This window comes from Oncorhynchus nerka, linkage group LG23 (assembly GCF_034236695.1).
Source record: "Oncorhynchus nerka isolate Pitt River linkage group LG23, Oner_Uvic_2.0, whole genome shotgun sequence".
In the NCBI taxonomy this organism is placed as follows: Eukaryota; Metazoa; Chordata; class Actinopteri; order Salmoniformes; family Salmonidae; genus Oncorhynchus; species Oncorhynchus nerka.
In genome coordinates this window covers 5,356,821-5,370,259 of record NC_088418.1, presented here as the reverse complement: position 1 = coordinate 5,370,259, position 13,439 = coordinate 5,356,821, and positions in this window count along the sequence as shown.

Genomic DNA, 13,439 nt, shown 5'->3' with positions numbered 1-13,439 from the left:
CCTATACTGTCCCAGAATGGTCTCCCCTCCACCCTGGTCTCTATTCCTATACTGTCCCAGAATGGCCTCCCCTCCACCCTGGTCTCTATTCCTATACTGTCCCAGAATGGTCTCCTCTCCACCCTGGTCTCTATTCCTATACTGTCCCAGAATGGTCTTCCCTCCCATGTGTTTCTCTCTCTCTTTCTCTGTGTGTGTGTGTATAACTAAGATGTTACAGAGGATTATTATACATAAAACTTGCAGCGTTTAACCCTGCACTGTGTGTGTGTGTGTGTGTGTGTGTGTGTGTGTGTGTGTGTGTGTGTGTGTGTGGTTTCAGCTTTCAGTCTGATCAATGAGATCTTAATGGGATTCTCTGGAACTTAATGGGAATCTCTGGAACTTAATGGGATTCTCTGGAACTTAATGGGATTCTCTGGAACTGAATGGGATTCTCTGGAACTTAATGGGATTCTCTGGAACTTAATGGAATTCTCTGGAACTTAATGGGATTCTCTGGAACTTAATGGGTTTCTCTGGAACTTAATGGGATTCTCTAGATCTTAATGGGATTCTCTGGAACGTAATGGGATTCTCTGGAACGTAATGGGATTCTCTGGAACGCAATGGGATTCTCTGGAACGTAATGGGATTCTCTGGAACGTAATGGGATTCTCTGGAACTTAATGGGATTCTCTGGAACTTAATGGGATTCTCTGGAACTTAATGGGATTCTCTGGAACTTAATGGGATTCTCTGGAACTTAATGGGATTCTCTGGAACTTAATGGAATTCTCTGGAACTTAATGGGATTCTCTGGAACTTAATGGGTTTCTCTGGAACTTAATGGGATTCTCTAGATCTTAATGGGATTCTCTGGAACGTAATGGGATTCTCTGGAACGTAATGGGATTCTCTGGAACTTAATGGGATTCTCTGGAACTTAATGGGATTCTCTGGAACGTAATGGGATTCTCTGGAACTTAATGGGATTCTCTGGAACTTAATGGGATTCTCTGGAACTTAATGGGATTCTCTGGAACGTAATGGGATTCTCTGGAACGTAATGGGATTCTCTGGAACGTAATGGGATTCTCTGGAACTTAATGGGATTCTCTGGAACGTAATGGGATTCTCTGGAACTTAATGGGATTCTCTGGAACGTAATGGGATTCTCTGGAACTTAATGGGATTCTCTGGAACGTAATGGGATTCTCTGGAACGTAATGGGATTCTCTGGAACGTAATGGGATTCTCTGGAACTTAATGGGATTCTCTGGAACTTAATGGGATTCTCTGGAACTTAATGGGATTTTTTTCTGGAACTTAATGGGATTTTTTTCTGGAACTTAATGGGATTCTCTGGAACTAAATGGGATTCTCTGGAACTTAATGGGATTCTCTGGAACTTAATGGGATTCTCTGGAACTTTATGGGATTCTCTGGAACTAAATGGGATTCTCTGGAATTTAATGGGATTCTCTGGTACTTAATGGGATTCTCTGGAACTTAATGGGATTCTCTGGAATCCCTATCTTGTCACAGCACAACTGATTGTCTCAAACGCATTAAGAAGGAATGATATTCCACAAATGAACTTTTAACAAAGCACACCTGTTAATTGAAATGCATTCCAGGTGACTACCTCATGATGCTGGTTGAGAAGATGCCAAGAGTGTGCAAAGCTGTCATCAAAGCACAGGGTGTTGAAGAATCTCACATTTTGAATGTCTTCACTATTTTTCTACAATGTAGAAAATAGAAACGATAAAGAAAATCCCTTGAATTTTGAAAATGTATTAAAAATGAAAATGTCACATTTACAGAAGTATTCCAACCCTTTACTCAGTAGTTTGTTGAAGCACCTTTGGCAGTGATTACAGCCTTGAGTCTTCTTGGGTATGACTCTATAAGCTTGGCACACCTGTATTTGGGGAGTTTCTCCCATTATTCTCTGCAGATCCTCTCAAGCTCTGTCAGGTTGGAAAGGGAGTGTCGCTGCACAGCTATTTTCAGGTCTCTCCAGAGATGTTCGATCGGGTTCAAGTCCAGGCTCTGACTGGGCCACTCAAGGACATTGAAACTTGTCCTGAAGCCACTCCTGCATTGTCTTGACTGTGTGCTTAGAGTCGTTCTCCTGTTAGAAGGCGAACCTTCGCCCCAGTCTGAGGTCCTGAATGCTCTGAAGCAGGTTTTCATCAAGGATCTCTCTGTACTTTGCTCCGTTCATCTTTCCCTCAACCTGACTAGTGTCCCAGTCCCTGCCACTGAAACACATCCCCATAGAATGATGCCACCACCATGCTTCACCGTAGGGATGGAACCAGGTTTCTTCCAGACGTGATGCTTCGCATGCAGGCCAAAGAGTTCAATCTCCATTTAATCAGAATAGAGAGTCTTGTTCTCGTGGTCTGAGATTCTTTAGGTGCCTTTTGGCAAACTCTGCACGGTATGTCATGTGCCTTTTTACCGAGGAGTGGCTTCCGTCTTGCCACTCTACCTTATTAACTTCTTCGATATAGGGGGCGCTCTTTTAATTTTTGGATAAAAAAACTTTCCCGTTTTAAAACACGATATTTTGTCACGAAAAGATGCTCGACTATGCATATAATTGACAGCTTTTGAAAGAAAACACTCTGACGTTTCCAAAACTGCAAATATATTGTCTGTGAGTGCTACAGAACTGATACTACAGGCGAAACCAAGATGAAATTTCATACAGGAAGTGCCCCAGATTTTGAATGCGCTGTGTTCTAATGTCTCCTTATATGGCTGTGAATGCGCCAGGAATGAGCCTACACTTTCTGTCGTTTCCCCAAGGTATCTGCAGCATTGTGACGTATTTGTAGGCATATCATTGGAAGATTGACCATAAGAGACTACATTTACCAGGTACCCGCTTGGTGTCCTCCGTCGAAATTATTGCGTAATCTCCAGCTGCGTGCATTTTTCCATTTGCTTCCGAGGAGAAACCAAACTGCCACGAATGATTTATCATCGAATAGATATGTGAAAAACACCTTGAGGATTGATTCTAAACAACGTTTGCCATGTTTCTGTCGATATTATGGAGTTAATTTGGAAAAAAGTTTGGCGTTGTAATGACTGACTTTTCGTTTTTTTTCTTAGCCAAACGTGATGAACAAAACGGAGCGATTTCTCCAACACAAATAATCTTTTGGGAAAAACTGAACATTTGCTATCTAACTGAGAGTCTCCTCATTGAAAACATCCGAAGTTCTTCAAAGGTAAATGATTTTATTTGAATGCTTTTCTTGTTTTTGTGAAAATGTTGCCTGCTGAATGCTAGGCTTAATGCTATGCTAGCTATCAATACTCTTACACAAATGCTTGTGTAGCTATGGTTGAAAAGCATATTTTGAAAATCTGAGATGACAGTGTTGTTAACAAAAGGCTAAGCTTGTGAGCCAATATATTTATTTCATTTCATTTGCGATTTTCATGAATAGTTAACGTTGCGTTATGGTAATGAGCTTGAGGCTATGATTACGCTCCCGGATACGGGATTGCTTGACGCAAGAAGTTAAAGGCCTGATTGGTGGTGTACTGCAGAGATGGTTGTCCTTCTGCAAGGTTCTCCCATCTCCACAGAGGAACACCAGAGCTCTGTCAGAGTGACCATCGGGTTCTTGGTCACCTCCCTGACAAAGGCCCTTCTCCCCCGATTGCTCAGTCTCTCCTAGATAAATATATAAACTGCTCTATCATGCTTTGGGGCTGTTTTTCTGCAAAGGGACCAGGACGACTGATCCGTGTAAAGGAAAGAATGAATGGGGCCATGTATCGTGAGATTTTGAGTGAAAACCTCCTTCCACCAGCAAGGGAATTGAAGATGAAATGTGGCTGGGTCTTTCAGCATGACAATGATCCCAAACACACCGCCCAGACAACGAAGAAGCATTTCAAGGTCCTGGAGTGGCCTAGCCAGTCTCCAGTGGTCTAGCCAGTCTCCAGATCTCCAGATCTCAACCTCATAGAAAATCTTTGGAGGGAGTTGAAAGTCTGTGTTGCCCAGCAACAGCCCCAAAACATCACTGCTCTAGAGGAGATCTGCATGGAGGAATGGGCCAAAATACCAGCAACAGTGTGTGAAAACCTTGTGAAGACTTACAGAAAACGTTTGACCTCTGTCATTGCCAACAAAGGGTATATAACAAAGTATTGAGATAAACTTTTGTTATTGACCAAATACGTATTTTCCACCATAATTTGCAAATAAATTCATTTAAAATCCTACAATGTGATTTTCTGGATTTTTTTTCTCATTTTGTCTGTCATAGTTGAAGTGTACCTATGATGAAAATTACAGGCCTCTCTCATCTTTTTAAGTGGGAGAACTTGCACAATTGGTGGCTGACTACATACTTTTTTGCCCCACTGTATACACTGCTCCATCTATCCTTCTTGATGAATATATGTATGCTTATTCACTCATACTGTATTTCCCTCTACCTCCCTCCGTTCTACATTCACTCATACTGTATTTCCCTCTACCTCCCTCCGTTCTACATTCACTCATACTGTATTTCCCTCTACCTCCCTCCGTTCTACATTCACTCATACTGTATTTCCCTCTACCTCCCTCCGTTCTACATTCACTCATACTGTATTTCCCTCTACCTCCCTCCGTTCTACATTCACTCATACTGTATTTCCCTCTACCTCCCTCCGTTCTACAAATAAGAGATAGTGCTTGTCTCTTTGATTTGTCTCTAGAGTTTTTTTAAATCTTCATTTAAATTGCAAAGCTCAGAGTGTGTTTGATGGCTATGTGCATGTGTGTGGGGTGTGTGTGTGTGTGTGTGTGTGTGTGTGTGTGTGTGTGTGTGTGTGTGTGTGTGTGTGTGTGTGTGTGTGTTGTATGTGTGTGTATGTGCATGTGCATGCCCTCACATCAATTCTCCTGTCTTCACTTCACACTGATGAAGGTTTGTGTCTAATAACCCAGTACCTTTCACATGGCACGAGAGAGGGGGGATGGAGGGTGAGAGGGAAGAAGAGAGAGAGAGGGTGGAGGGTGAGAGGGAAGAAGAGAGAGGGGGGATGGAGGGTGAGGGGGAAGAAGAGAGAGAGGGGGATGGAGGGTGAGGGGGAAGAAGAGAGAGAGGGGTGGAGGGTGAGAGGGAAGAAGAGAGAGGGGGATGGAGGGTGAGGGGAAGAAGAGAGAGAGGGGTGGAGGGTGAGAGGGAAGAAGAGAGAGGGGGTGGAGGGTGAGGGGGAAGAAGAGAGAGAAGGGGATGGAGGGGTGAGGGGGAAGAAGAGAGAGGGGGATGGAGGGTGAGAGGGAAGAAGAGAGAGAGGGGGTGGATGGTGAGAGGGGGATGGAGGGTGAGAGGGAAGAAGAGAGAAAGGGGGTGGATGGTGAGGGAGGGGGGAGGGTGAGAGGGGAAGAAGAGAGAGGGGTGGAGGGTGAGAGGGGGATGGAGGGTGAGAGGAAGAAGAGAGAGAGGGGTGGATGGTGAGGGAGTGGGTGGAGGGTGAGAGGGGAAGAAGAGAGAGAGGGGTGGAGGTTGAGAGGGGGGATGGAGGGTGAGAGGGAAGAAGAGAGAGAAGGGGTGGAGGGTGAGAGGGAAGAAAGAGAGAGAGGGGTGGAGGGTGAGAGGAAAGGGGGATGGAGCTGGTGAGAGGGAAGAAGGAAAGAGAGAGAGGGGTGGATGGTGAGAGGGAAGAAGAGAGAGAGGGGGTGGAGGGTGAGAGGGGGATGGAGGGGTGAGAGGGTGACAGAGAGAAGGAAAGGCTGACAGACAGAAGGAAAGGCTGACAGAAAGAAGGAAAGGCTGACAGAAGGACTGGCTGATAGAAGGAAAGGCTGACAGAGAGAAGGAAAGGCTGACAGACAGAAGGAAAGGCAGACAGAAGGAAAGGCTGACAGAAGGAAAGGCTGACAGACAGAAGGAAAGGCTGACAGAGGAGAGGAAAGGCTGACAGAGAGAAGGAAAGGCTGACAGAGAGAAGGAAAGGCTGACAGACAGAAGGGAAGGCTGACAGAGAGAAGGAAAGGCTGACAGAGAGAAGGAAAGGCTGACAGAGGAGAGGAAAGGCTGACAGAAGGAAAGGCTGACAGAAAGAAGGAAAGGCTGACAGAAGGAAAGGATGACAGAAGGAAAGGCTGACAGAAGGAAAGGATGACAGAAGGAAAGGCTGACAGAAGGAAAGGATGACAGAAGGAAAGGCTGACAGACAGAAGGAAAGGCTGTGACAGATGCTATTGTGATGCAAGTGATAAGGGACGTATGAAAAGAAGTATGAAGAGAGGAGGATAGCAAAGGTGACTGAGAGAGATAAGAGAGAGATGGGAGGGATAGACACACAGAAAGACAGGCTGAAAGATTTACATCTTAGCGGCTTAGCTTGTTACCTCACCCACAGACAGACAGGCTGAAAGATTTACAGCTTAGCGGCTTAGCTTCTTACCTCACCCACAGACAGACAGGCTGAAAGATTTACATCTTAGCGGCTTAGCTTCTTACCTCACCCACAGACAGACAGACAGGCTGAAAGATTTACATCTTAGCGGCTTACCTTCTTACCTCACCCACAGACAGACAGGCTGAAAGATTTACATCTTAGCGGCTTAGCTTCTTACCTCACCCACAGACAGACAGGCTGAAAGATTTACATCTTAGCGGCTTAGCTTCTTACCTCACCCACAGACAGACAGACAGGCTGAAAGATTTACATCTTAGCGGCTTAGCTTCTTACCTCACCCACAGACAGACAGGCTGAATGATTTACATCTTAGCGGCTTAGCTTCTTACCTCACCCACAGACAGACAGGCTGAAAGATTTACATCTTAGCGGCTTAGCTTCTTACCTCACCCACAGACAGACAGGCTGATAGATTTACATCTTAGCGGCTTAGCTTCTTACCTCACCTACAGAATCTCTGAATGGAGGTAGTCACAGTCTGAACACTAAACACTAATTGCTTAAATGTTCACTTTTCAAACAGACCTCTGATTAAAAGGCCACAGGTACATACTGTTCTAGTACTACACTCTAGAAACATTACAGACTCATTGACTCATTGATGTGGACAGTGAACTTTTCATGTCAGGTGTTCAGGACATTAAAGAGATGGGACAGTGTTGTATGGTCCAACAGTAGCACGACGGTGGAGGACCCCATTGTGGCTCACAGCTACTCATATGGTGACATTTTGATTTGATTTGATTTGATCCCCCCCACGCCATTACAGTATTTACTGTCATTTCAGAGAATCATGAAGTTGGACACAAGTCCCGTTCTCCCAGGAACTCATATTCAGAGATGAGGCTGGATGCAATTTAGGCGAAGACGAGGAGGAGAGGAAGGAACATCATTGGTCAACGTGCCGTCATTGAGGTACCTGGCCAGCGTGGGGGGAAATGTCACCATATGAGTAACTGTGAGCCACAATGGGGTCCTCCACCGTCCTGCTACTGGGGATAGAGACACCAGGTGAACCTAAGCAGAGAGACACCAGGTGAACCTGAGCAGAGAGACACCAGGTGACCCTGAGCAGAGAGACACCAGGTGACCCTGAGCAGAGATACACCAGGTGACCCTGAGCAGAGAGACACCAGGTGACCCTGAGCAGAGAGACACCAGGTGATCCTGAGAAGAGAGACACCAGGTGACCCTGAGCAGAGAGACACCAGGTGAACCTGAGCAGAGAGACACCAGGTGAACCTGAGCAGAGAGACACCAGGTGACCCTGAGCAGAGAGACACCAGGTGACCCTGAGGAGCAAATGTATGTTGTAATTTAGGACAACATGTGTTTCCATCTGGCTGCTCAGGTCCGCGACTGGTTCCATCACCATCCCAGGGTTTTACAATTCTCAACTCCCCAATTCTCAACTCCCCCGAGGAGTTGTTTTCAGCATGGCTGTGGAAGGTGTTTGATCGCTAACCCCAATAAACGTATGACCCTTCTCCAGGCCATGAACGAGGCCTGTGGTGACATTCCAGCAGAGTCCTGTCAGGGGGAGGATGCGTCATGTCAGGAGATATTTGCCCCGCTGTCTGACCAAGGAGAATATCACCTGTTATGTTGATGAAAATCTGTGGCCGGACCAAAACAACAGACATGACTGGTTTTGTTTTCACAAAATGGAGTATTTATTTCTTCAATTATGATTTAGATTTGACTTTCTTCTTTTTTTAATCTATTCTGTAAAATTGATCTAACATGCAGTATAAATAGGACAAATTTTCTTCCTTTGCATATCAAAATATATGTACTGTCTGTTTACATTGTTACTGTAGGTTTACATTGTTACTGTAGGTTTACATTGTTACTGTCTGTTACTGTAGGTTTACATTGTTACTGTAGGTTTACATTGTTACTGTCTGTTATTGTAGGTTTACATTGTTACTGTAGGTTTACATTGTTACTGTAGGTTTACATTGTTACTGTCTGTTACTGTAGGTTTACATTGTTACTGTCTGTTACTGTATGTTTACATTGTTACTGTAGGTTTACATTGTTACTGTAGGTTTACATTGTTACTGTATGTTTACATTGTTACTGTCTGTTACTGTAGGTTTACATTGTTACTGTAGGTTTACATTGTTACTGTAGGTTTACATTGTTACTGTCTGTTACTGTAGGTTTACATTGTTACTGTCTGTTACTGTAGGTTTACATTGTTACTGTAGGTTTACATTGTTACTGTCTGTTATTGTAGGTTTACATTGTTACTGTAGGTTTACATTGTTACTGTAGGTTTACATTGTTACTGTCTGTTACTGTAGGTTTACATTGTTACTGTAGGTTTACATTGTTACTGTCTGTTACTGTATGTTTACATTGTTACTGTAGGTTTACATTGTTACTGTAGGTTTACATTGTTACTGTATGTTTACATTGTTACTGTCTGTTACTGTAGGTTTACATTGTTACTGTAGGTTTACATTGTTACTGTCTGTTACTGTATGTTTACATTGTTACTGTCTGTTACTGTAGGTTTACATTGTTACTGTCTGTTACTGTAGGTTTACATTGTTACTGTCTGTTACTGTAGGTTTACATTGTTACTGTAGGTTTACATTGTTACTGTCTGTTACTGTATGTTTACATTGTTACTGTCTGTTACTGTAGGTTTACATTGTTACTGTAGGTTTACATTGTTACTGTCTGTTACTGTATGTTTACATTGTTACTGTCTGTTTACATTGTTAGGTTTACATTGTTACTTTACTGTTACTGTAGGTTTACATTGTTACTGTCTGTTACTGTATGTTTACATTGTTACTGTAGGTTTACATTGTTACTGTAGGTTTACATTGTTACTGTAGGTTTACATTGTTACTGTCTGTTACTGTAGGTTTACATTGTTACTGTAGGTTTACATTGTTACTGTCTGTTACTGTAGGTTTACATTGTTACTGTCTGTTACTGTAGGTTTACATTGTTACTGTAGGTTTACATTGTTACTGTAGGTTTACATTGTTACTGTAGGTTTACATTGTTACTGTCTGTTACTGTAGGTTTACATTGTTACTGTAGGTTTACATTGTTACTGTCTGTTACTGTAGGTTTACATTGTTACTGTATGTTTACATTGTTACTGTCTGTTACTGTAGGTTTACATTGTTACTGTCTGTTACTGTAGGTTTACATTGTTACTGTCTGTTACTGTATGTTTACATTGTTACTGTAGGTTTACATTGTTACTGTCTGTTACTGTATGTTTACATTGTTACTGTAGGTTTACATTGTTACTGTATGTTTACATTGTTACTGTCTGTTACTGTAGGTTTACATTGTTACTGTAGGTTTACATTGTTACTGTAGGTTTACATTGTTACTGTCTGTTACTGTATGTTTACATTGTTACTGTCTGTTACTGTAGGTTTACATTGTTACTGTAGGTTTACATTGTTACTGTCTGTTACTGTATGTTTACATTGTTACTGTCTGTTACTGTAGGTTTACATTGTTACTGTAGGTTTACATTGTTACTGTAGGTTTACATTGTTACTGTCTGTTACTGTATGTTTACATTGTTACTGTCTGTTACTGTAGGTTTACATTGTTACTGTCTGTTACTGTATGTTTACATTGTTACTGTCTGTTACTGTAGGTTTACATTGTTACTGTCTGTTACTGTAGGTTTACATTGTTACTGTCTGTTACTGTATGTTTACATTGTTACTGTAGGTTTACATTGTTACTGTATGTTTACATTGTTACTGTCTGTTACTGTAGGTTTACATTGTTACTGTATGTTTACATTGTTACTGTCTGTTACTGTAGGTTTACATTGTTACTGTAGGTTTACATTGTTACTGTAGGTTTACATTGTTACTGTCTGTTACTGTATGTTTACATTGTTACTGTCTGTTACTGTAGGTTTACATTGTTACTGTAGGTTTACATTGTTACTGTCTGTTACTGTATGTTTACATTGTTACTGTCTGTTACTGTAGGTTTACATTGTTACTGTAGGTTTACATTGTTACTGTAGGTTTACATTGTTACTGTCTGTTACTGTATGTTTACATTGTTACTGTCTGTTACTGTAGGTTTACATTGTTACTGTCTGTTACTGTATGTTTACATTGTTACTGTCTGTTACTGTAGGTTTACATTGTTACTGTCTGTTACTGTAGGTTTACATTGTTACTGTCTGTTACTGTATGTTTACATTGTTACTGTCTGTTACTGTAGGTTTACATTGTTACTGTATGTTTACATTGTTACTGTCTGTTACTGTAGGTTTACATTGTTACTGTAGGTTTACATTGTTACTGTCTGTTACTGTATGTTTGCATTGTTACTGTAGGTTTACATTGTTACTGTATGTTTACATTGTTACTGTCTGTTACTGTATGTTTACATTGTTACTGTCTGTTACTGTAGGTTTACATTGTTACTGTCTGTTACTGTATGTTTACATTGTTACTGTCTGTTACTGTAGGTTTACATTGTTACTGTAGGTTTACATTGTTACTGTCTGTTACTGTAGGTTTACATTGTTACTGTAGGTTTACATTGTTACTGTAGGTTTACATTGTTACTGTCTGTTACTGTAGGTTTACATTGTTACTGTCTGTTACTGTAGGTTTACATTGTTACTGTCTGTTACTGTAGGTTTACATTGTTACTGTAGGTTTACATTGTTACTGTTACTGTATGTTTACTGTATGTTTACATTGTTACTGTAGGTTTACATTGTTACTGTCTGTTACATTAGGTTTTACTGTCTGTTACTGTAGGTTTACATTGTTACTGTCTGTTACTGTAGGTTTACATTGTTACTGTATGTTTACATTGTTACTGTAGGTTTACATTGTTACTGTATGTTTACATTGTTACTGTCTGTTACTGTAGGTTTACATTGTTACTGTCTGTTACTGTAGGTTTACATTGTTACTGTAGGTTTACATTGTTACTGTAGGTTTACATTGTTACTGTCTGTTACTGTATGTTTACATTGTTACTGTCTGTTACTGTAGGTTTACATTGTTACTGTCTGTTACTGTAGGTTTACATTGTTACTGTCTGTTACTGTAGGTTTACATTGTTACTGTAGGTTTACATTGTTACTGTCTGTTACTGTATGTTTGCATTGTTACTGTAGGTTTACATTGTTACTGTATGTTTACATTGTTACTGTCTGTTACTGTAGGTTTACATTGTTACTGTCTGTTACTGTAGGTTTACATTGTTACTGTCTGTTACTGTATGTTTACATTGTTACTGTCTGTTACTGTATGTTTACATTGTTACTGTAGGTTTACATTGTTACTGTCTGTTACTGTATGTTTGCATTGTTACTGTAGGTTTACATTGTTACTGTATGTTTACATTGTTACTGTCTGTTACTGTATGTTTACATTGTTACTGTCTGTTACTGTAGGTTTACATTGTTACTGTAGGTTTACATTGTTACTGTCTGTTACTGTAGGTTTACATTGTTACTGTAGGTTTACATTGTTACTGTAGGTTTACATTGTTACTGTCTGTTACTGTAGGTTTACATTGTTACTGTCTGTTACTGTAGGTTTACATTGTTACTGTAGGTTTACATTGTTACTGTCTGTTACTGTAGGTTTACATTGTTACTGTAGGTTTACATTGTTACTGTAGGTTTACATTGTTACTGTCTGTTACTGTAGGTTTACATTGTTACTGTCTGTTACTGTAGGTTTACATTGTTACTGTCTGTTACTGTAGGTTTACATTGTTACTGTAGGTTTACATTGTTACTGTAGGTTTACATTGTTACTGTCTGTTACTGTAGGTTTACATTGTTACTGTCTGTTACTGTAGGTTTACATTGTTACTGTCTGTTACTGTAGGTTTACATTGTTACTGTAGGTTTACATTGTTACTGTAGGTTTACATTGTTACTGTCTGTTTACATTGTTACTGTAGGTTTACATTGTTACTGTCTGTTTACATTGTTACTGTAGGTTTACATTGTTACTGTTTGTTACTGTAGGTTTACATTGTTACTGTCTGTTTACATTGTTACTGTAGGTTTACATTGTTACTGTCTGTTTACATTGTTACTGTAGGTTTACATTGTTACTGTTTGTTACTGTCTGTTTACATTGTTACTGTCTGCTGTTTGATATGTATTGAGTCATGTTGAAATATAAAACAAACATTTTGGCATTTGTTTTCCTTTCTTGTTTGAGTAAACACATATGTCACAATGGTGTGATCTCGGTTGATGGTGTAGTCACCATTCTATACAAACCAATGGTGTGATCTCGGTTGATGGTGTAGTCACCATTCTATACAAACCAATGGTGTGATCTCGGTTGATGGTGTAGTCACCATTCTATACAAACCAATGGTGTGATCTCGGTTGATGGTGTAGTCACCATTCTATACAAACCAATGGTGTGATCTCGGTTGATGGTGTAGTCACCATTCTATACAAACCAATGGTGTGATCTCGGTTGATGGTGTAGTCACCATTCTATACAAACCAATGGTGTGATCTCGGTTGATGGTGTAGTCACCATTCTATACAAACCAATGGTGTGATCTCGGTTGATGGTGTAGTCACCATTCTATACAAACCAATGGTGTGATCTCGGTTGATGGTGTAGTCACCATTCTATACAAACCAATGGTGTGATCTCGGTTGATGGTGTAGTCACCATTCTATACAAACCAATGGTGTGATCTCGGTTGATGGTGTAGTCACCATTCTATACAAACCAATGGTGTGATCTCGGTTGATGGTGTAGTCACCATTCTATACAAACCAATGGTGTGATCTCGGTTGTCACTAAATTAGATTCGTTAGATTAGTTTGATATGTGTGATCTCATATAAATTAGATATATACAGAGTTTCATTTTCAACAGGGAGTACATTATTTCGATTGCGGTGTTTCATTTTGCAAGATATCTGTGGGGGTTTATGGGAAATTGGATAACTGGTTTTCTGTTTAGAGTTTTTTTGAGAACCTGAGATGTAGTGTCAGAAAA